Raw genomic sequence first — 20,866 nt, 5'->3', positions numbered from 1 at the left:
TGAGTGCAATGCAGTTGTCCATAATTACTAACCGTCTGGGTACATCCACAAGAAGTTGCTTTCTGTGAAGGACTCGGCTCATTGACTGTACTGGACATCTCTATATGGGAGCGGCTGTTTCATTGACTAAAGGAGTACAGGTGAGTGGAGATGGATCTGACTTCATGCTGAGCTGACCAAATGTTTATTAACTTGTTCTAAATGTCATGTTCTGAAAGTCATGTAAGCATGTCCTCTAATGCTGTGCTTAAGCTGATGATTCATGCTGTGACAACTGATACGGCATGAGAACTTGTTATGTTTCAATTTTTTATGTTTTTATTAATTAATTTAGTGTGCTGTCTTACCTATGACACTACACAGGTGCTTCAGTAAGACAGTGTATAATTATTTTGCTGTTTGGATATGGGACTTATTCAAAAGAGGATGAAAATCTCTCATTTAGTTTTTATTTTAAAAAGAAAGAGGTAGTTTGTAGTGTGCTGTGGTTGTTGTCTTTGTAATATTGGTTCTCTGGATAGCACGTGAAACCTCCCAGGTACATAAATCTTTTGCAGGGGCCTGGGCTTGGAGTATGTTCCAGCCACTTGAGACAGCTGCTGCTTTTTGTGTCCCCCTGGACTTGGTTCTCCATTAGCTGCTTGGGGAAGCAATATGCCAATCAACTTCTGCCTTCAGGTAGAGTGATTTGTTCTTGTCCACGAGACAGGATTGTGAAGGCTGTGTGGTTTAGAGAAATGCTTCCTGCCTCTGTGGCCCATCAATGGTGAATGCCCCTTTGTGCAGTGCATGAGGATCTTAGGTAAGCTGTTGGGAAATAGTCTGTAGACAGGCTGCTTTGTCTTGTTTGTCTTTTGAGTATGTCAAGAGAGAGAAATCTGTGCCCTTGTTTTAATGCATGTTGTGTTAATAGATGTTGAGATCGACAGGTCTGAAGAGAGCTATCTTCTGAGTCACAGCTATCACCTCCAAGGTAGAGCTGTCCTCAGTTTACTGTCTTTGTTTCAACTGGGCTGCAATTGCTTTATTCAGAGTGTGTGGCATATTGGTTTAAATTTTTCTCAAGGAGAAAAATCATGTTGATAACTCTATTATTAATTAATATAATGATATTTTATTATTGAAGGTGTTGTAAAGCAGTGTTGTACAGAGTTGAGACTGTTCTCAGCAAAGTGTGCAAGGAGCCAGGAGGTAGCAGAGTTAGGAGAGTTGCCTGAATCTGACCTACAGGGGGTGGGTGTTCATCTGTCTTCTGCTCGGGGTTTAGCTGGGGCATTGGTCAGGAGGTGGTGAGCAATTACTTGTGCATCACCAGTTGTTTATATCCATTTATGTATATAAGCTTATAATTTATATCCTTTTCTCTATTTTAGTAAATAGTCTTATATCAACCTATGTGTTGTTATATAATTTTCCCCCAATTCTCTCCCCGTCCCACTGTAGTTAGTGACTGTGTGGTGCATTCCCACCTGTGAGGTTAAACCTCAGCACTTGCCCAGCAATTTTCTTCCATCTGAAGTTGCTCATTTTTGTGTAAATGGCTTGTTCTGATGTTTAACTACTTGTGACTTTTCTTCCCTGTTAAGAGCCTACTCACAGGTGTGGCTGGCAGGGAGGCACAGTGCCAACCTGTTTCTCAGGGCTCACTAACCATCTATAACTGTGACCACTGCTTTGTGTCTTTCCCAGCCATGTACTTCACAGAATCACAGAATTGTAGGGGTTGGAAGGGACCAGGTTGCACAGGTAGGAGTCCAAGTGGGACTTGAATATCTCCAGAGAAGGAGACTCCACAACCCCATTGGGCAGCCTGTTCCAGTGCACCGTCACACTCACTGTACAGAAGTTCTTGCGCACGTTTGTGTGGATCTTCCTATGTTCCATAGTATGTTCATTTCCCCTTGTCATGTCTCCACACACCACTGAAGAGAGACTGGCCTTGCTGCTATAACCCCCACACCTCAGATATTTATATACCTGAATTAGATCCCCTCTCAGTTGTCTTTTCTCAAGGCTAAACAGACTGTTTTCTTAGCCTTTCTTCATAGGGGAGATGCCCCAGTCCCTTCACCATCTTTGTGGCCCTCTGCTGGATTTTTTCCAAGAGATCCCTGTATTTTTTTTGGACTAGGGAGCCCAGAACTGGACACAGTAGTGCAGCTGAATCCTTACTGGGGCTGAGTAAAGGATCACCTTGTTCAGCTTGTTCAATTGCTGACTAAAAAGGGGAGACAATGCCAGCCCACACAGCCACAATATTGGGGACCTCATCTTCCTGTCTCCTAGATAGGCTCCGATATGTTCGCTTGCCCTGCCATGGTTGCGGATAGGTTTGTTTCCTTTGAGCTGAGGGCAAAGCTGTGTAGACAGCATTTTGCCTTGTCCGTTTTTGCTCTGTTGCACACCTTGCCTCACTGACTCCCATAGCTTCTTTCCGACACTTGAGGTTTTATGTGGCACCGTTATCTAATGTGGAGTGAGCGGCACTGCAGCTGTTAGCTCTGTTTTGAGCAGAGGAGATGTACTGGAATTCCTGTTGCTGGAAAAATAAATTGATTCAAATCCTCTCAGCTTTATTATGTAGTTTTGATTGCTGCACTGTTCAATAACATCACCTGAATACCCTCCTTCCTCCTCACTTCCCTCTTAGTAACACTTTCTCTGAGGGAAAACCAACTGTCTGTGGTTTCCACAGTAACTGCTCCCAGGTGATATGGGTGCCTCCAGGGGAAGTGAAGGGATTAGTAATAAGAGGCATACACAGCTGTCCCTGAAACTCTGCAGCAACAGCTGTGCCTGGGTGGGTTTAAGTACTAAGTGAGAATTTCCTTCTTTTATTAACTAGTCTTTGATTTCTTTCAGAAAAGTAAGGTAAGGACATAATTCCTTCTGGGGAGGGGTGTTCTTTACTAATTTGTCAGTTAATATTATGTTCTTTTTGGGTACAGGCACGTGTTGCTTGGCCAAAAGTGCAATTGTTGATCAGGATGTTTTGACAAGGAATCAGCTCGAGTCTTCAGGTTTGTTAGCTGATGGAAGAGGAAGCCAGTTCTGCAGTGTCACTGAAGGCAGGTACGGGTTCACATTTCTGAAATCCTTTTGAGTGTTATTTAACTAATGGTGTTAGTTTTATTTTCAAGAGCAACACGACATTTCAATGAATGTGGCCATAGCTACACCTTGACATGCTGACTTCATCATGTTTATCCTGTCTTCTCTCTGCTCTATGGGATATGCAGGCTGTTGAGGTTATTAAATCTGGCAGGTGTGTTGTGCGCATGTAGGAAGCAAGTAGATCCCAGCATATAGGGAATGAGTAGCTTTTGCTTCTAGGAGGCTTAAAAGACAGACTAAAAAGCTTTCTCCCTAGTGTCTTAACCTGTTGCTGGAACAGTGCAGTTGACCTGCAGAACAACACTCTGACTAACAAGAGTCAGAATGGAAGGTAGTTCATTTAAGGTATATACACCTGAACAATGTGGAGCTTCCACTACACTACCCCAGCTGTGCAACTAGTGTCCCACAAGCAGTGATATTTATACCATGCAAAATGCACACTCATGATTACCCAAAGTAGGTATTGCTAAACCATTTTACACAGTGGGTTGTCCTATGCTAACTAATACCTTGAATGTTTTCTTGCTTTTCACTCCTTCTTGGACATGCACAATGTATAGTCGAGTCAGTTTGAACGAGCTTTCTTTTACGGTGATTGGTCCAGTTTCTTATCTGAAGGTTTCAGATCTGCAGTTCCAGGAGCTTATTCCTTTGAAATGTGCTATGGATAAGCCAAAGCCTTGCCCTCATTCTATCAAACTCCTCCCAAGTCCTGCCTATTCCTACTAAGTTTCTCCCCAAACTCGGTTAACTGGTGACTGCCATTAAGTGACTAGAGAGATTTGCTTGCTGAAAGGAATGGATGAGGCATGTTTGTAATACTACTACTTATATTGAACGCTTCTTTTACACAGGTTGTGTTGTGTTTGGTCTGAAGGTATTTCTTAGTACTTCAGCTTCATTTTGCATATGTATACCTAGAAATGCTTGTCTTCGTTGCAAAGCAAAAGCTATTTCTGTACTTCTTTCTGTTCTGGCCCCTTTTCCTCATGCACAGTCAGAATTCCTCAGTTTCCTCCACATTTATCTGTAAAAGTGTTCCTTTCTGATGTGAGCTGTAGAGCTAATCTTCCAGCCAGCTGCTGAGGTGAGTGGTGAGCTTTTGGGATGGGGTGCCACAGAAATGTTCAAAGGCTAAAACACAGCAAATGCTCAGTGCATAGGTAGAGGGCTGTTTGCTGGCAGGCTTCAGCTGAAGGCAGTTAATCAACTTTTTGCCTTGATTAAACTTTGGAAGCTGCTGCCTGTATATATTAAATAAAAACAAAGAATGCATATATGTCCTCAGTTATTTCCAGAGGTGCTGAGGTATGGATGAACACTGTCAGAGCTGTTTTGTTGAAGGTTTGCTCTGGAACGTCCAGGCAAGCATCATTAGGACTTATACTTTTCCACTTTGCATCTCATACTCCTTTTCTTCCCTCATCTCGCCTGCAGCGTTAACTGTTTTTGATTAGGACTTACCTGTGCACGCTGATGTGCTGAAGGCTATGGGGGAGGGACTTCTTTAAGGGTGTGCAGTAGCAGGATGGAAGAAAATAGCTTTAAACTGGAAAAGGGTAGATTTGTACTAGAAATCATAAAGAAATGTTTTACTGTGAGGGCGGTGAGATGCTGGAACGTGTTGCCCATTGAGGTTATGAGTCCCTCCGCCCCTTCCCATGCATTCAAAGCCAGGCTGGATGAGGCATGAAGCAACTTTGTCTAGAGGGAGGTGTCCCTGCTGACAGTAGGGCAATTGCAACTAGGTGATCTTCTAAATGTTCCTTTCAACCCAAATGATTTAGTGATTCCACGAGTATTCTTAATGTTCATCCACACCTGTGGGAACTTTAGAGACCTTTCATTGCCCTTTTTTCAAGTCTATTTTGTTAGTTATTAAATCCATCTCTAGGTTAGTCATGTTGTTGTTCTCCACTTGGTTAAATAAAATGAAAACCATGGTATGCAATGCAGCCTCTTTAAATACAGGGAGCAGAACAATTACTGTAGTCAAATCTCCCTTGAACACCAGAAGCAGAAAGTCTCCTGTTGTAAATGCGTTGCTGTTAGCCTTACTCACCGTATTGCATTTGGGAAAGCAACTGTGGGGCACGCTGTAGGTTCAAAATTCACCCCTAAGGAAGAGTGGATGTTTTTCAACCAGGAGGTTAAGAGGTCAATTGTGTAGGGTGGGCAGCCTACAGTGTAGTGGCAACACAGGTGAAGGCAGAAAGCCAAGGGACTGCTGCCTTCCTTCCTTACCTGTGGCAGAGGGATTTACGATGGCTGAGCAGTCTATGGGCCTGTGTTGATTTAAATGTGTTTAATAGGATCCACTGTGGCTTTATATTTCTCTCTCCTGTTTTAGATACCTTGCCTTTCAGCTTGCTGGAAATTTTGAACGGAACGGGCATCAGCAATATACTCAGTTGTATTGGCTCTGTTTTCCCATGCTGGCAAGATGATCTCTTGACCTCCACAGGCAAGCCCTATGCTTTCTTCTAATTGCAATCACTTGTTTATGGGATTTAGCTGTCAGTGTTGCTGTGCTGTTTTGATAGTGTAGGAAGAGTATTGTGGTGGCTGTCAGTTATTTCCGCTTACCTCTGATGGCTCCCAGCGCATGTAACTGAGTAGCATGGAACCTGTTAATCTTCAAGGCTGAATCTGCAATTTCCCCTCATAGACTGTTCTTGAGACTTGTTTTCTTCCTGGCCTCCTCTTCTTTGCCCAGTGTCTTCAGTAGATGCTTTACCTACTGCTCCTTAAGGTCTAGTATAATGTCCCTGTTACAGATTCCCATGACAAAGCCAGACAAAGTCTAGTGTGATACATAAAGGGATAGATTTATTCAATTAAGCAAGGTGGTGCAATGAGCAAAACAGTGCTGGGTGCTGAGGGCAGTCTACACTCCACCAAGGTGCCAAGGTCGCAACTTGAACAAAGGATCAGTTCTGCAGTTACACAGTTCTTATCTCTTGCATACATTCCAGTCCTTCTTGTGGCTGCACAGGTTATTGCTGGGGTCCTATGTTGTTGTGTGGAGGGGTGCATTTTCTTGTCTCCTGATGATTCTGGGGATGAAATTCAGCAATCTTTTCTGTTATTCTCTGGTTATTTTCTAGCAGCTTATGTGCCCTGGCAATGTGTATTTTGCAGTGCATGCAGCTTCTTAGTTTCCCTTGTATATAACACAATTTATATTTTACAACACTGTTTACATTCCAGGACACCTGAGAAAGCACCATTGAATTTCGATCTAACAAACTGATCCCTTACCTATCATAGTCCCAGTCTACTCGAATTCAGGTGCTGTTTGTTATAGCCTTACTGTGGCATGTGAGCCTGCATGCGAAACTCCAACTTAATTCTGTGTTTCCCTAATGAAAGCAGCAGAGCTGGTTACTTAAGGGCTGAAAATGGACTGTGAGATTTGTTATGATTATTGTGTGTGTCACTAGATTTCTGCTTAGTTGGTATGCTCCATAGCCAAGCAGGGCCTTTGGCCTCCTTTACAATTAGGTTGTGAACATGTAAAAGCAAGTAGACAGCAAACTGTTGTGATTAGTGTTAGCTCAAACAGTGCAGCATCTGACTTCTCAGTTCACAATGGTGTTGAGACAGTGTTTTTGAGTTTCACTGTCTTAAGGAATTTTATTCATTTTGTCTGTTTTCCTGGTACCATCTTAGTTTTTCTGTGATTGAGGCTCAACTCTCACATGGATTTTTGGGATCCAGGAATACACCAGGGTATTTCCTTGGTTCCCAATAGCTATAGAGAATGTAATGTCTTTTATACTCCAATTGATGGACTGGATTACGTGAGCCATAATTAGTGCATCTCTGGCAATAGGAGTAGGAAGACTTGATGTGTGGGTAGGGTGATCAGGGGAAAATTCTCGAATATGTGCTTAAGTACCTAAATCCTTAATTAGGGTATCCTTGGCTAGAATTTTTTTGAATTTAAACCTCCTTCAAAGTCCTGCACACCCTGCAGGGTTTTCACTCTACTTTTCATTGTCTCTTAGCTGAATGCCCCTCAGTGTATGTCCCAATTTGCAGCTCATTCCAGTACAGAGCATCTAGCTCCTCACTTTCTACTGTCCATCCCCCTTGTGCCTCAGCAACATAGTTGACAACCTATCCAACTTTGTGCTACAGCTCCTCCTTTCCCGGTGAGTAACTCCCAGAACCTCTCCTCCTGCACCTCTTCACCCCATGACAGATAAAATGCTTCTTGTGCTTGCCTCCTTGCCCTTTAAAAACTCCCCCAAACCCTTCTGCTCTCTAATGTACTCCACTCCTGCATTCAATCTTTTCTACTACATTCTAGTATATGCAGCTGGACAAACAGGAGGCCTTTTCCCCAGAGAATTTCAAGTTCCTCAGTGCAGGAATCTCAACGTATGTCCCTTTTCTCCTCCTTGTGCTTCAAGGCAGCAAAGCAGGTTAAGTCAGGCTAGGCGTATACTAGCCCTTTGTGCGCTGTGAGAATGGATGACTCCAGGTAAGGTCTGGAAGAACACTAAGGCTAGCAATACTTCAGTGTGGTACTTTTTAAGTACATTGTTGCTACTCTTATTTCTCTTGCCAAGTAAGCTGTACAGGATTCAACTCATCTTAAGAAGCAAATTCAGCCCTTATAGGGGCTTTTGAGCTGTTTGGCGTGTTTAGCCATGTGATTATTTGTGTGTTATTTGTGGTCACATGTTAACACCTCAGTTTGTGAGATGAAAAGTGTTTTCAAACCAAAGGGATTTGGATGCATTATTTCTGGTTTGGCACTTTTGATGAATGCAGTCTTATAGAGTAATTGTTATTACCCCAGTGTTTCCTACATGTGTGTTTGAAAAGTTTGCTTACATAGATGTAAGTCTGTGGAAAACAGTAACGTTGACACATAGTGGCTTAGCAGGAGCTCGGACCACCACTGTAGAGTTGTGCAGCTTCTCTCTTTTCCCTGGGGACAGTCAGGAGCTACTGCAACCTGCAGTGAAAACTTCACCGGCCTTGGGCTTTCTCTAAGACATGGAGGTTGTAATGAAATAATTTTGGCTGAACTGTTTATTTGCTCTGTGTGGAAGAGGAGTGACAGCGCATTACCAAGCAGAATACTGACAGCACTGAAACTGTTTTCCCCATTGAAGAATATGAGCAGGCGGTGAAGGACTACTGTAGTGCATTCTCTTCACAGATTACCAACAGGCAACTAGATGCCTTTCTAGAAGGGATCAGTCTTGCCAGGGTCAGGTCTATGGGTCACAAGTGAGTATGTTGATATTAAATACATGTGAAGTGAGGTCAGCATAAATGAATACCAACTTGGCACCTGAACCCGCATCCGAGCTATTTCACTTGCTGTTTTTAAAATGCTGCTGGTAGTATAATTTTACAGTTTTACCCGAGGTTTGCATTTGTTAATTTCATTCTGAAACTTGTTAATTCACGTGCTCTCTTGTGCCAGTCAGTCACCATCCTACTGCTTCTGTTTCCAAGATGTCTCGGTACTCTTATGGTATTGATATGTTGGTTCCCTTCAAAGCTTCTTCCATTCTGTCCCGGAGACCTTTGCTGAACAAAGAGCCTGGGGGGTGATTCCAGTCCTTACCTATATCTCTTCAGGAACATCCTTAGATACGTCACTACTTGTATATTTGTACAGTGTGTACTAGAAAACATTAAAACACATGTTGTTGCTAGTTTATATACTGTTAATTATTTTAACTTCTCCTCTTTAGATCCTTTATTACTCAGGCCTTATTTGTCCAGCACCAAAAATCGGTAGTTTGATTTCAGAGAGCTGGACAGACAGGAGCTGCAGCCTTTGTACCTATGACTTCTACCTTATAACTACAAATTTCTTTACTTATATGTTCTTACTTTGTTCTAAATGCAGAAACAACATTTGATTCCCACGCTATGGCAGCTCCTGTTCTGTTTGAGTGTTTGCAAGCTGTGACTGGGTCAGATCAGAAGTAAATCTTGCTTAACCTTTTGATCTATGAAATGTACTGTGCCAGGATGATACAGCTTTTTAGGTATTGCATTCACTGCTGGAAAGAGTGACAAATTCGTGGAAGATAAACCTATTGAAGACCGTTAACTATAGAGAAACCACCTTTACCAGAGTTGGAATCGCACATAGCTGAAGATGTAGGAGCCCTCTGGGGAGTGCCATTATTTGCCTGATAAAAGGGTGTGCTCTTCTGTAGGCATCTACCATCAGATACATCTACTGTCTACGCCGTTCAAATTACAGGACTTTCATTTGTCTTTAAAGGAAAGAATGTTACAGGGAAGAGGGTGAGGAGCCGAGCTGTGGTCCCCTCGTTCAGTGGGTCTTGAGGGCAGAAAAGGCCAATTAGGAGTGTTCCTCTGTTGAATGCTCATTCTGTTAATTCTTGAGAACTAAGCGGTTGGTGCGTGCTTTTTGTACTAAATGTAACAGGGGGCAACCAGGTTTTGTGTAATGCCAAATTATAATAAAATAGTATATATATAATAAATATATATAATAAAAAAATAAAAACATAACTACTGATTGGAATGTAGGTCTCTGTACATGCCCATCATGGAATTCATGGTGCATTTTCTGGTTCTTCACTGATATTTCCTGGTAGATATATGATGCTGGTTTGGTGGCAATTTCTTAATGTGTTGCCATATTGTTGTAGAGAACTGTACTTCAAAGGAGCTGTGATCTACCAGTAACCTCTTCTCAAAGAAGTGTTCATTGTTTTCTTTGTACTTTGTAATGTGAACCCAGAGTCCAGTAATTTTCACCATTTATTAAAGAAAAAATACACCAGAATGGCCTTTATTCTTCCTGCAGTCTCACACTTCCAGCTGTCCCCAGCTGTAAACTGGAGCCTGATGAGCTCTGAGTTGCCTGGTGTGCAATGTGAGAGAAATCAGAAACTTTCTCTGCTACCTTTCCTCTGCTTATGTTACATTGTTGCAGCTCCATCTTCCCACACCTTTAATTTTCTGTCTGCTGCTTTAATTTTAGTTTGTTGTTAGTAGTGTTGAACTGCTATCTAGCTGCATCAATATAGAGTTTTCCTAAATGAGCATGAATTGCTTTGTTTGCCTGATGCTTATGCTGCAATGAGAATGCCCCGATGCTTACATGTTATCTTAGAAAACAGTTAGGAGAGGATGAAAAAGATTTGTCCAAATGCTATTAGAAGGTGATGGGGCTTTCTTATTTCTTAAGTTAGGGTCTGAAGATGATGTGTTTTTTACCTCCATTGTGTTTCTCTTATCTTTTTAGCCATGGTTAAAATTACTTTTAGTGTTATTGCCTCGACTTATCACACACTGTGCAATATTGACTGGAGATGGATTTGAGTGCTGATGTACAGTGAGCTTGTAACTTGAACTGAGCATTACAGTGATGTTTGCCATGTATTTGGCATAAGTTTTAACTTGTCATTTCTTGTAGGTGTGGATGTCTTTTAGCCTCTCTGGAATACTCAAAATACTGAAATCAAGAACTACAAGTATGTAAGGTTAATACATCAGAGTACAAGGCTGTCTATATGAAGTTCCAAAGTTTAGCCAACCCAGTATCCAGTGTGTAACAGCAGCCTGCAGAAAATGGTTAGGAAGCATCAAACAAGATGCACTTACGGTGAACATTTCACTGGGTATCCTTCTGTCCTTCAGAAAGCTGCAGTTGAGTGCCTGCCTCAACCACAGGTAGCTCTGTGTTTAGCAGCCTTTGTGTCTAGATGATAGGTTTTTTTTTTTTTTTTTCAACATCTATAAGACGAACTGGACACAAAATCCTGTGGCAAAGCAATTGCAAACTGTTTGAAGATATGAAGATGCGTTTCTTAAGTTCACTTTGTGTTTTCTATCTAATGTCTTTGTGGAGAATATTGCTTAGTTCTTAAATAGGAAAAAAGCTATGAATTATTCCCTTGTCTGTATAGCAACCAGAATTACTCATTCTCCCAGTGAATGAGCCAAGAGAAAATAAAGCTTGCTCACTAAGTGTTGCTTGTGTATTGGATAAGAGTGTGATTACACATATCTGGGACTTAGTCCTGCCTATGGGAGGCATTTCTGTTTCTAGGTAATGTTTACAAATGGAACAGATATTTTTACTGTGGTGGTCTATTTCAGGGAGAAAAATTCAATGAAAATAAATACTTCAAAAAATTAAAACTGAGCTTTATCTTGGAGACCTAAACTAGTATTCTGATCACCTTCCTCTTCCGGAGAAAAATAATATGATTCAGATTAAGCAGTTGTATATGACTTTTCATATATTGAAGCTAGAAACAGCATGTAAAACTTACCTTAGATCTGAATCTAATATATTTTTACTGTGTGGTTTATAATTGTTTTGCGTTACACTCCAGTCCTTGGAATCTCCAGTGTTAAATTTACATAGTTGTCAGAGGTATATTTTCTATTTAGTATTGTTCTGATACTTCCTGCATAGTTCACTAGTGGAAATTAAAACTTTATTAAGAACAATGTCCATGCTTCATTCGACATTAAGAAGTATTGAGAGCTTTGTGTTGTTAACACTTGTCTGTTCTGGAACCAATGGCAAAACGTCTGCCAAGAGGCGCTCAGTTTAATAGTAACGCAGTGCTAAGCAGGTACTGCATCAAGCTACTAATGTACAGTCAGTGTTATGAGGATGTCAGCATGGGCCTGTGTATGGAATATTAATTCCTCAGTCATTCATTTGTTGTATGCATGTGAAGACACCATATAGGAAGTGAATGGTTGTTTTGTATGCTCAGATTTTTTTTTTTAACAATTTCCTTTTTTCTGCATTGCAAATATCTATAAAATTGAAGCTTTCTTAAGGGTGGATTAGAGTGATGAAATAACTGTAAAAGAAGATGACAGGATTTGAAATTCCAGATACCTTCTATGACATTATTGGAAGTACGTTAAGTGAATTGATGGCTTGTTCTTAAAAAATAAAATTGTTCTTGTTCATAGCTACTTAAATCTGCAAATTGAAGGTATCTTTTTCAAATATTTTCTGTTGCAAAATTTACATTCACGCTGCTCTACATGTGAACTGTGAAAACAGGACTGCCCTGAAAGTAATGGCTTCCTCCCAGGTTGCATTTAATGTTTCTGAGGTCAAACAGATCCTTTTTGATTTTGCAGTAGCAGCTATGTATCCAGTATTTTGCACTGTATTTCTGTATGTCTCTTCTAATAAAGCCTTCATGAGGTGGAATACTCTATGCTCATATTCAGTCAATTTCAGCTTGAAGAAAATCTGTCTATGCAAACTCCAATACGGGGCTGATTCACAACAGTCTGCTTTTAACAACCTGAATAATGCTATGATTCCTACTGTTCAGGTATTACTGCTAAAGCTTAGAAGGTTTCTCTGCATTGTCGTCCTTGTCAACCAATTTGTGTCATTACATATTAGTAAACTGGTTGAGAACTGTTATGTTGTGGATACCCATCAGCAGCACGCACCACCACTTGCCCAGGTAGAGCAGACATCCCCGCTAGTCAAATGTATAAGACTGAGACATGCTGGGCCCTGTAGCACTTGCCTTTACCAAAGTAATTTTGGATGCAGCAGTGATAGTTATGGGCCTACTGGATTATGAAATGAGCGGGGTTTTAGTTTGAAAACTTGGTGGAGTTTATTTTCATTATAGATAATTTGCTCATTCTATGTGTTGTTTTTGAAATTCATCTTGGATTACAAGTACTTTATCTCTGTATGCTCTCAGGTCATCGCGCATGTGATGTTCAAGGCATGCCTTCCGTATTTTGAGTATATTCAGTATGCTGAATATATCTTCACAGCAGCTTTTATCTTAGGAATCATTTCTATCTTCCTAGAGAGGAATGTCCTCAAAGCAGTAATGTTAAAAGACTATTTGTTTTGTACAGCTGGTTTACAATTGGGTAGTCTGCCAAAGAGTTCTCAGTAAGTTTGTGTTGTTATTTTGTGATGTAGGGATTTATAGCTCTGCCCTGCTTTGCTCTTGAAATGCAACTGATGATTTATGGCTGTGGTGATGCACGGAGGTGCAGTAATATTTCATTCAATTGCGAAGATTAAATGCCAAAGATAGATCACTTTATTAAGTTTCTTTACACTTATTTAATTAATAATAAAAAATCAATGTGACCTTTTTTTATGTTGTGTTTGCAGATGCTGATAACTGTATTACAAGTTATGTGATCGCTGACGGTTACATGTGGCACAATGAACATCCTTAGGAGCTGCTTGAAGTTCCCTTGCATAGTGAAATCCTTAAGTAGTTTGCTTGCTGGAGAGGAAAGAGCAGGTAGAATACAAGAAGGTTGAAGTGATGTTTATAGTACTTATTAGGTGAAATAAGTTGTCCTTTAATTCCACAATTCTGCATTTACACAACAACATCACCTGAGAAAATTGATACAGAGTAAGTGTTCTATGTGCAAAGTGGTTATATTATTTTATACCATAATGAGTTTACCATAGATTTCATAGATAGCTTCCAATCAAACATCTACACAATAAAAGCTGCAGAAAGTTGCAAATGACATAGTTTAGTGCAACAGAGCTACTTCCACAAGCCAGTAGGACTGGCTGAATTAGAGCCTACCGTGATTGCAGCTCATGCAAGAAGGGGCATCTCAGATGTTGCTGGAGAAAGAGGTAAGATCTGTTCAGTTACTTTTTAAGAGAAAGGTGCTTGTAGAACAGTTTATTATCAAAGTGAGAATTGGCTTGATGGTGTGATTGCACCCGTGTTAGTATTTCACTGCAGAATCAGTGCAGTGTAATGCAATACCAAAAGGCTTTACAAAAATCAAGGGCATGTATAGCAGTGTTCAAAAGGTTGTGACCTGTGGTACTGGGCAGGTATACTGACACTGATAAGATGGATCTACAGCTGTTTCATGGGAATGTGAACTGGAATCTGGTATCTACAGAATACTTGATGACAGTGATGTGCAACATCTGGATGCCCAACGAAAATCATGGCATGCCCTTTGCAGACAGCATCTCTGTGGTAAGTAGGCAATGAATCCTGCTAGAATATGTCCAAACAGATCTTTGAGAGAGGATACAGCTTAAGAAAGCAACGTATTTTAAAAGTTTCATGGGCAGGAGTTAGGCTAATCAATGTGACAGCCTAAGATCTGATCAGTCTTGAATACTGTATATTCATAAAGACAGGAAATAGATGTTGTTGCATAACCCGTTACTGCCAACAAAATGCATTTTGAGAACAGAATAATCTGCATGTCTTCTAACTAAATTAAGAGTACTTAGATAATAAAATAAACTTTTCATTCATGCTGTATTTGAACACATTTCTCTGTATATGAATTCACCGGTCCCTGTAAGTATGCCTGGAAGTATTCTGCCTGCAGATCTAGGTAATGCCTAAATTTACTGTGTGCTGCTGTAGCTTAAATAGACGTGTTTTTCTTCTCCGTTGCAGATTTTCTGTACCATGCTTTGAACAAGAATAGTGCCCCTGCATGTATTTAATCAACAGCATGTGTTTAGCAACAAGTTCTATGGACAATCATAGTGTCAGTTTGCACAGTCCAGTTTGCACAGTCCAGTTTGCACAGTCCAGTTTGCACAGTCCAGTTTGCACAGTCCAGTTTGCACAGTCCAGTTTGCACAGTCCAGTTTGCACAGTCCAGTTTGCACAGTCCAGTTTGCACAGTCCAGTTTGCACAGTCCAGTTTGCACAGTCCAGTTTGCACAGTCCAGTTTGCACAGTCCAGTTTGCACAGTCCAGTTTGCACAGTCCAGTTTGCACAGTCCAGTTTGCACAGTCCAGTTTGCACAGTCCAGTTTGCACAGTCCAGTTTGCACAGTCCAGTTTGCACAGTCCAGTTTGCACAGTCCAGTTTGCACAGTCCAGTTTGCACAGTCCAGTTTGCACAGTCCAGTTTGCACAGTCCAGTTTGCACAGTCCAGTTTGCACAGTCCAGTTTGCACAGTCCAGTTTGCACAGTCCAGTTTGCACAGTCCAGTTTGCACAGTCCAGTTTGCACAGTCCAGTTTGCACAGTCCAGTTTGCACAGTCCAGTTTGCACAGTCCAGTTTGCACAGTCCAGTTTGCACAGTCCAGTTTGCACAGTCCAGTTTGCACAGTCCAGTTTGCACAGTCCAGTTTGCACAGTCCAGTTTGCACAGTCCAGTTTGCACAGTCCAGTTTGCACAGTCCAGTTTGCACAGTCCAGTTGGCACAGTCCAGTTGGCACAGTCCAGTTGGCACAGTCCAGTTGGCACAGTCCAGTTGGCACAGTCCAGTTGGCACAGTCCAGTTGGCACAGTCCAGTTGGCACAGTCCAGTTGGCACAGTCCCTGTATTTTGCTATGTGTTTTAATAAAAAGCATCTCTTTATATGTTCATTTTATGTGGGTTTCACATATTGCTAGTTGGTTTTTATATCCTCTTGGGAGGACTTACATAGGTTGATTGAAAAACTCACATTTTGCAGTTTGCAGACAAAAAGTCAGGATGGTGACGGTAACTGGGCATAAAGGATACTGATGTATCAACACAAGATTGTTTCCAAAGCTTTTTACTGTAACAATCAATAGAGTTTATCTCGTTGCTACAATGAAAGCGAATGTAGCCAACAGCAGAATGAAAGGCGTTCGGCTTTCCGTTACCTGGCTGCTGAGAGTCGTTCCTGCCACTGGGGGGCGGGGGTGAAGCCGAGCTCTGTGGCTCCAGGGGTGTCGTCCACCCGCCTGTAATCAGGTCCTGGGTGCGTGAGCGCTTGTGCTCTGCTGGCAGCCTGCGTGGGGTGACCGCCCCGTTAGCGGGCTGCGTTTCTGGGTGCCCCGGACTGGAGGGAGAAGGAGCCTCCCTCGGCCGTAGGGACGGGGGCTGCCCTGTAAGCCAGAGAGAAGCTGCCTCGGGGTCCCAGGCCCTTTGCAACGGAGGCGGAGGCTGGGGGTCCCCTGTAAGCAGGGAAGCTGTCTTTTGGCCGCTGCTTTTTGTGTGCCCGGCACCATTTGCCCGGTCTGCCCGCCTCTGCGATCCCCCGCAGCACCGGCTGGAAGTCCGCAGTGAGTCAGTGAGGTGAGAAAAGTTGCTCAAAGCGGGTTTTGCCGGGGTGAATTGGGTTGGGGGACAATGCGGGGGGAATGCAAGGCCTTCCTTGGCTGGGTGGTTGCGTGACCCGCTCGTTTGTCGACGTCGGTTTTCCCTTTTTTTTCTGTTATTGGGGCTTGTCGCTCCGCGGGTCTGACGGTGTCGCCGCTGATGTTTCGGGAGCTGCTGCGGAAGAAAGAAGAAGCGGCGCGGAGGACCTGGCCGGCAGGAGCGAGCACGATGAGGTTGCTGTCGATTATCGATCTCCTGGACTTAACCTTTTGTCCTTGGAAGCCTCGGTTCAAGTAAGTGTTCTGTTCTTTTTAGCTCCTTATTGCCACCATATAACTTTGAGAATAGAATTTATTCTCATGTTTTCTTCCGGCGATGTTTGCTTTTAATCTCTGGCGTGCACTGAGTTTTAGTTTTAAATGATGATTCTGGTTCTTTGAAACATCTTTCGTACTGTCTGAGTTGTCAGCTACCCATTAGTTTCCTTTCTGCACCCGTAAGGAAAATCCTTTTATTGGAGCTGTGGTTTATACTGGCCTGTTTTTCGGTTCGTAGTCCTGACTGATATGGCACAGATCTTCCCTTAATCTCGCCCACGTCCTCTGTCAGGCAGGGTCTGCTTTAGATTTTCAGTGAAGTACGTTGCCTCACTTCCAGCTACCCTTTTGCTGATCTTTTCTTCCGTTGCAGTTTGTCAGCGCTGTCTGCCAAAGTTAGATATTTATTTGGATTTATGGGATGAATTGGGTACTCGGGGGTAATTATATTTGCCTGGTTCCCCATCTACTGTTTGTGTCGTTTTCTCATCTGGTGCTTTATCCTTCCTTTCTTTGAATGTGATTTTATTGGACTTTATGCATTAACGTGGCCCTGATCAGTGGGCCTGTGTGGTTGCGTGACTTTCAGGAATGAGTTCCGTTGTCTGATTCAGTTCGTCCTGGGTGTCGAGTCACCGGAAGGCTTGCTTTGTAGGGCCCGGGACAGTATTTTGGGCAGTAGCCACATGCACGGGGTCTGTTTCCAGCGATCCAGTGGTTGTAAGCATGTGGTGTTTAGGTGGCCAACGGCTATAATCTTTTCACACATCTCATATCTCGTTTAATGCTAGGAGTTGGACTATTTCTTTCTCCTCCCGTTTTTGTGTGACATCGCTCCTCCTTTGTCTTATCTTACAAGCTCTCCTTGTTAAACATTCAGGCTTTTTAAGGCGTTTTTTCTTTTTGCTTATAGGTGACAACAGTTACAGGCACTGGTTGTTTGGTTGAACTGTGAGACTTACAGTGACTGTAGTGACTGCAAGGCTAGTTGTGAGCTTCGTGGCAACATTTGCGCCCTTTAGGAGGGTTGCAGTACCCACAGGTCCATCACATGGCTTGAAGCAACCGCGAGGCCTGTCATAGGGAGCGGAGCAGCTGCAGGACTTGTCGCAAGGCTTGGAGCAGCAACAGGGCTTGTCACAGGAGCCGGAGCAACCCCAGGGCTGTAAATGCTGCAACCTGGCTGTTCTTCAACGTTGGGTAATCCTGCTTTGGTTTCAGTTTTTGGAACTGCGATTAAATTCACAGCTGCAGAAATCTAGATAGCAGTAGTCAGTGCTTGTGTCTGTTGCCTAATGTACTCAATATTTTTAGAAAGAAGGAGAAAAAAAAAAAAAAAAAAAAAAAAAAAAAAAAAAAAAAAAAGGTTGCCAAATACATAAAAAAAGAAATCAAGTTCCAAACTAGGGATGTCAGATGGGCCCTAGTTAGTTTCCATTTATCTCATGTATTTATGGAACAGATACATCTTCTAAATGAAGCTTATTAAGCAGTCATTCAATGTTGTTGTACTTGACACGTATCCTCTCAAACGGTTTATAGACAGGGCTTGTCAAAAGTCAGAAAGAACTTTCTCTTACATCCTCCTGTCCCTCTGATAAAAGATCAGGGAAGGGGGAAAAAAAAATGTGCAGTTCCTTGTGTGTCTGTGCACGTTGCACTGGGAGTTGGGAAGGCAAAGTCCTTGCTGATGTCCTCCTGTATATGTTTACAAAGCTATAATGGATCATTAAATTAGAGCTAGTGATAGGTTTTTAATTCCAGGTGGGAATGGTTTTGTTCATTTAATGGGATGTTATGCATATCAGAGATCAGGAATCTCTGGTATTTTTTTGGGAATCTTAATAATTGCCACAGCACTGAGGCTTCTCTTCAGCATGTAGCAGTATGGGCTTTCTGTTTTTCCTTTTTTGTTTTGTTTTGTTTTGTTTGTTTTTTAGTTTTAAAGTATTGGGTTTTCTATTTGTTCAGCACATAGACAAGATTAATGTTGTCATTTTTCTGTTCATGTGGAAATTATGACCTGGAAGTGACCAAAACCTCACGCAGATGACAAATTCCCTGCAGTTACGAAGTAACCACGTGAACTGATTTGGTGTTGTGATTTAGATTCAGTCATTATCTATCTCCATCTGCTTTAGTATTTTTAATCCTTTTAAACACTTGGCCTAGGTTATTCCGAGCAAAAAATAAATAAATGTATATATATATATATATATTCCAAAAACCCGTCAGGTTTATGCTGATAACCACTTTGTTTTACTATTGTTCTCAGTTAGTTCCATCAGATGTACTCTTCTGCAGTTCTGAACTTTAGAACTGAAATGCTAAAACTAAGCATAAGTTGTAGAGCAGTTTGAAAAGCTGTGAACTTCTCTAAGACCTTTTAGATCCCATCTGTTAAAGGGCAGTTATTCTGCCTGGTTATTCATATTCATATTCATTCTTACTGTTTCTTATCATTTAGGAATCTATTTCTAGTTTTGCTACGACCAAGTCCACTTATCTTATCCATCCTATGTGTTTTCACACAGGAAAGTCCGCGGTAGTTCTTCAAACAGCACCTTTTGAAAGGTTTTGCCTGCTCCACCCAGTGTTCCGAAACACAGTTTTCTGAGTAGTAAAAGACAACATTCATTCCTCCATAGCAATGAATGCATCTCAGTCCTGAGGTATGTCTATTTCAGCACGTAAGTTAATTTTTATTAATACAGGATCTAAAACAGAGTATTAGTCTGGTAAGGAACTGCCATTATATTCTATGTATGTATGCATAGTCTGTAAAGCATTATATTCTAGTATGTGAAGTCCACCGTTTTTCTTTCCTTAGCAATTTTCTTTCCTCTTGTGCTTTTTCTGCTTTTATAAGCAGGGTACTATTTTTCTGAAGAACTTGACAGCAGGCGTTATTCAGCGCTCATGGAGAGCCTTCAGTTAACAGGCTTTAGCAGGGGGGTTGGAGCTTGATGGTCCTCAAGGTCCCATCCAACCCAAACTATCCTACGTTTCAGTGTTATTATCTTATTATCAGATCATACTTTTCCTTACTGGCTTTTGGAGTTATTTATTTACATGTCAAATTATGTCTCCAATACAGACAGTAACAGTGAAATAACTCAGTGATGACTGTGTGGTAGAGCTATATTTTAAGGAAATAGTTTTGTTTACCTTATGTAGTACTAAAGTCTTGAATTTAGTAGTCAGATAATTATATTTGAACGTAATACAGCAGACGATTTTGCAGCCTGATTTGCCATCTCTTCCAAGGAAAAAGCACATACTGGGAAGCGAGGGTTGTGAATTCAGCTTGTTTCAGAATAACCTGTTTTTTCAGCATTGCTAACTAGCGTTTTATAATGTGTACCAATCATCAGAAATCCACTTAATACAAGATTATTTCTGGCTCCTTAATGTCCTTCTGTTTTTTGTTGTTGTTGTTGTTGTTGTTGTTGTTTTGTTTGGTTGGTTGTTTTTGTTTTTTTGTGGGTTTTTTTGTTTGTTTGTTTGTTTTGTTTTGTTTTTGTTTTGTTTTGTTTTTTCATCTCTCTTATCATGATGCAGTGGAAGTGTCTGCTAAATCAGCTGTCTCGAGCATGTTTACCCTCCCCGTCAAACTCACGATGTCACTCAGATGTCCAAATAATCCACTCTAGACCGTGATTTTCAAGGAGGAAGACACTTGCCAAAGATTGCAGTAGTACTCACCCCTATGCTTTAGTGTTTTAATAGTGCATTCCTATTTAATCTTAATACATTCAGTCAGTAGCTTTTCTTTTCTCATCATTTCAGTAGTTTTTTTCTTCTCCTTTTTCCTATAGGATATATTTTTTCCCACTTGGTGAGTTGATGCCAGTGGAAACATTGTTGGAGTTCAAACGGAAGAGATTGTTTGGCTAAAATCTATCAGTACATTGTAAGTAATCCTGCATCACAAATACATTTGATTATGGTTAGGAGAAATAGCAGCAAAATAGTTGAGTTTTATCAGTGTTGAAAAATGTGTACACTTGTCTATTCTTGGTGCTATTTCAGAGAGAAGTCTTTCTTTAATGTCAGTTTATTTTTATGTGCTTTGACCCATAAGCCAGCTTCTCTGATATTTGAGGTGCGACCGCGCATGATTGTGATGGATGTAAAAACACGGTATGGCCGATGTCAGAAGATATTTCCAGAGGACCTCGAGCAGGACCCCCTATCTCAAGCCCCCCAGGGTCACATCCGGGCTGCTTTTGAAGATCTCCTTGTTAGGGAACTACACCCTGTGACAGTGTTCTGACACCCACGCATTAAAGAAGGGTTTCCTGATGTTAAGGGGAAACTGCCTGCATTGCAGCTCATGCCCCTTGCCTCTTGTCCTGTGCTATGTGCTATTAGTGTTAC

General features: G+C 41.5%; 1 long non-coding RNA gene across 1 annotated transcript; it reads left to right on the top strand.

Moving 5' to 3' along the window:
- Positions 1–45: 45 nt before the first annotated feature.
- LOC140254419 (uncharacterized) lies at positions 46–9,543 on the top strand. The gene is made up of 3 exons (XR_011904199.1): positions 46–140; positions 2,949–3,072; positions 8,996–9,543. It is a non-coding gene; the product is annotated as an uncharacterized lncRNA (long non-coding RNA).
- The last annotated feature ends 11,323 nt before the right edge of the window (positions 9,544–20,866 follow it).

Source organism: Excalfactoria chinensis, chromosome 6, assembly GCF_039878825.1.
Source record: "Excalfactoria chinensis isolate bCotChi1 chromosome 6, bCotChi1.hap2, whole genome shotgun sequence".
Taxonomy (NCBI): domain Eukaryota; kingdom Metazoa; phylum Chordata; class Aves; order Galliformes; family Phasianidae; genus Excalfactoria; species Excalfactoria chinensis.
This window is presented reverse-complemented; position numbering and strand designations above follow the sequence as displayed.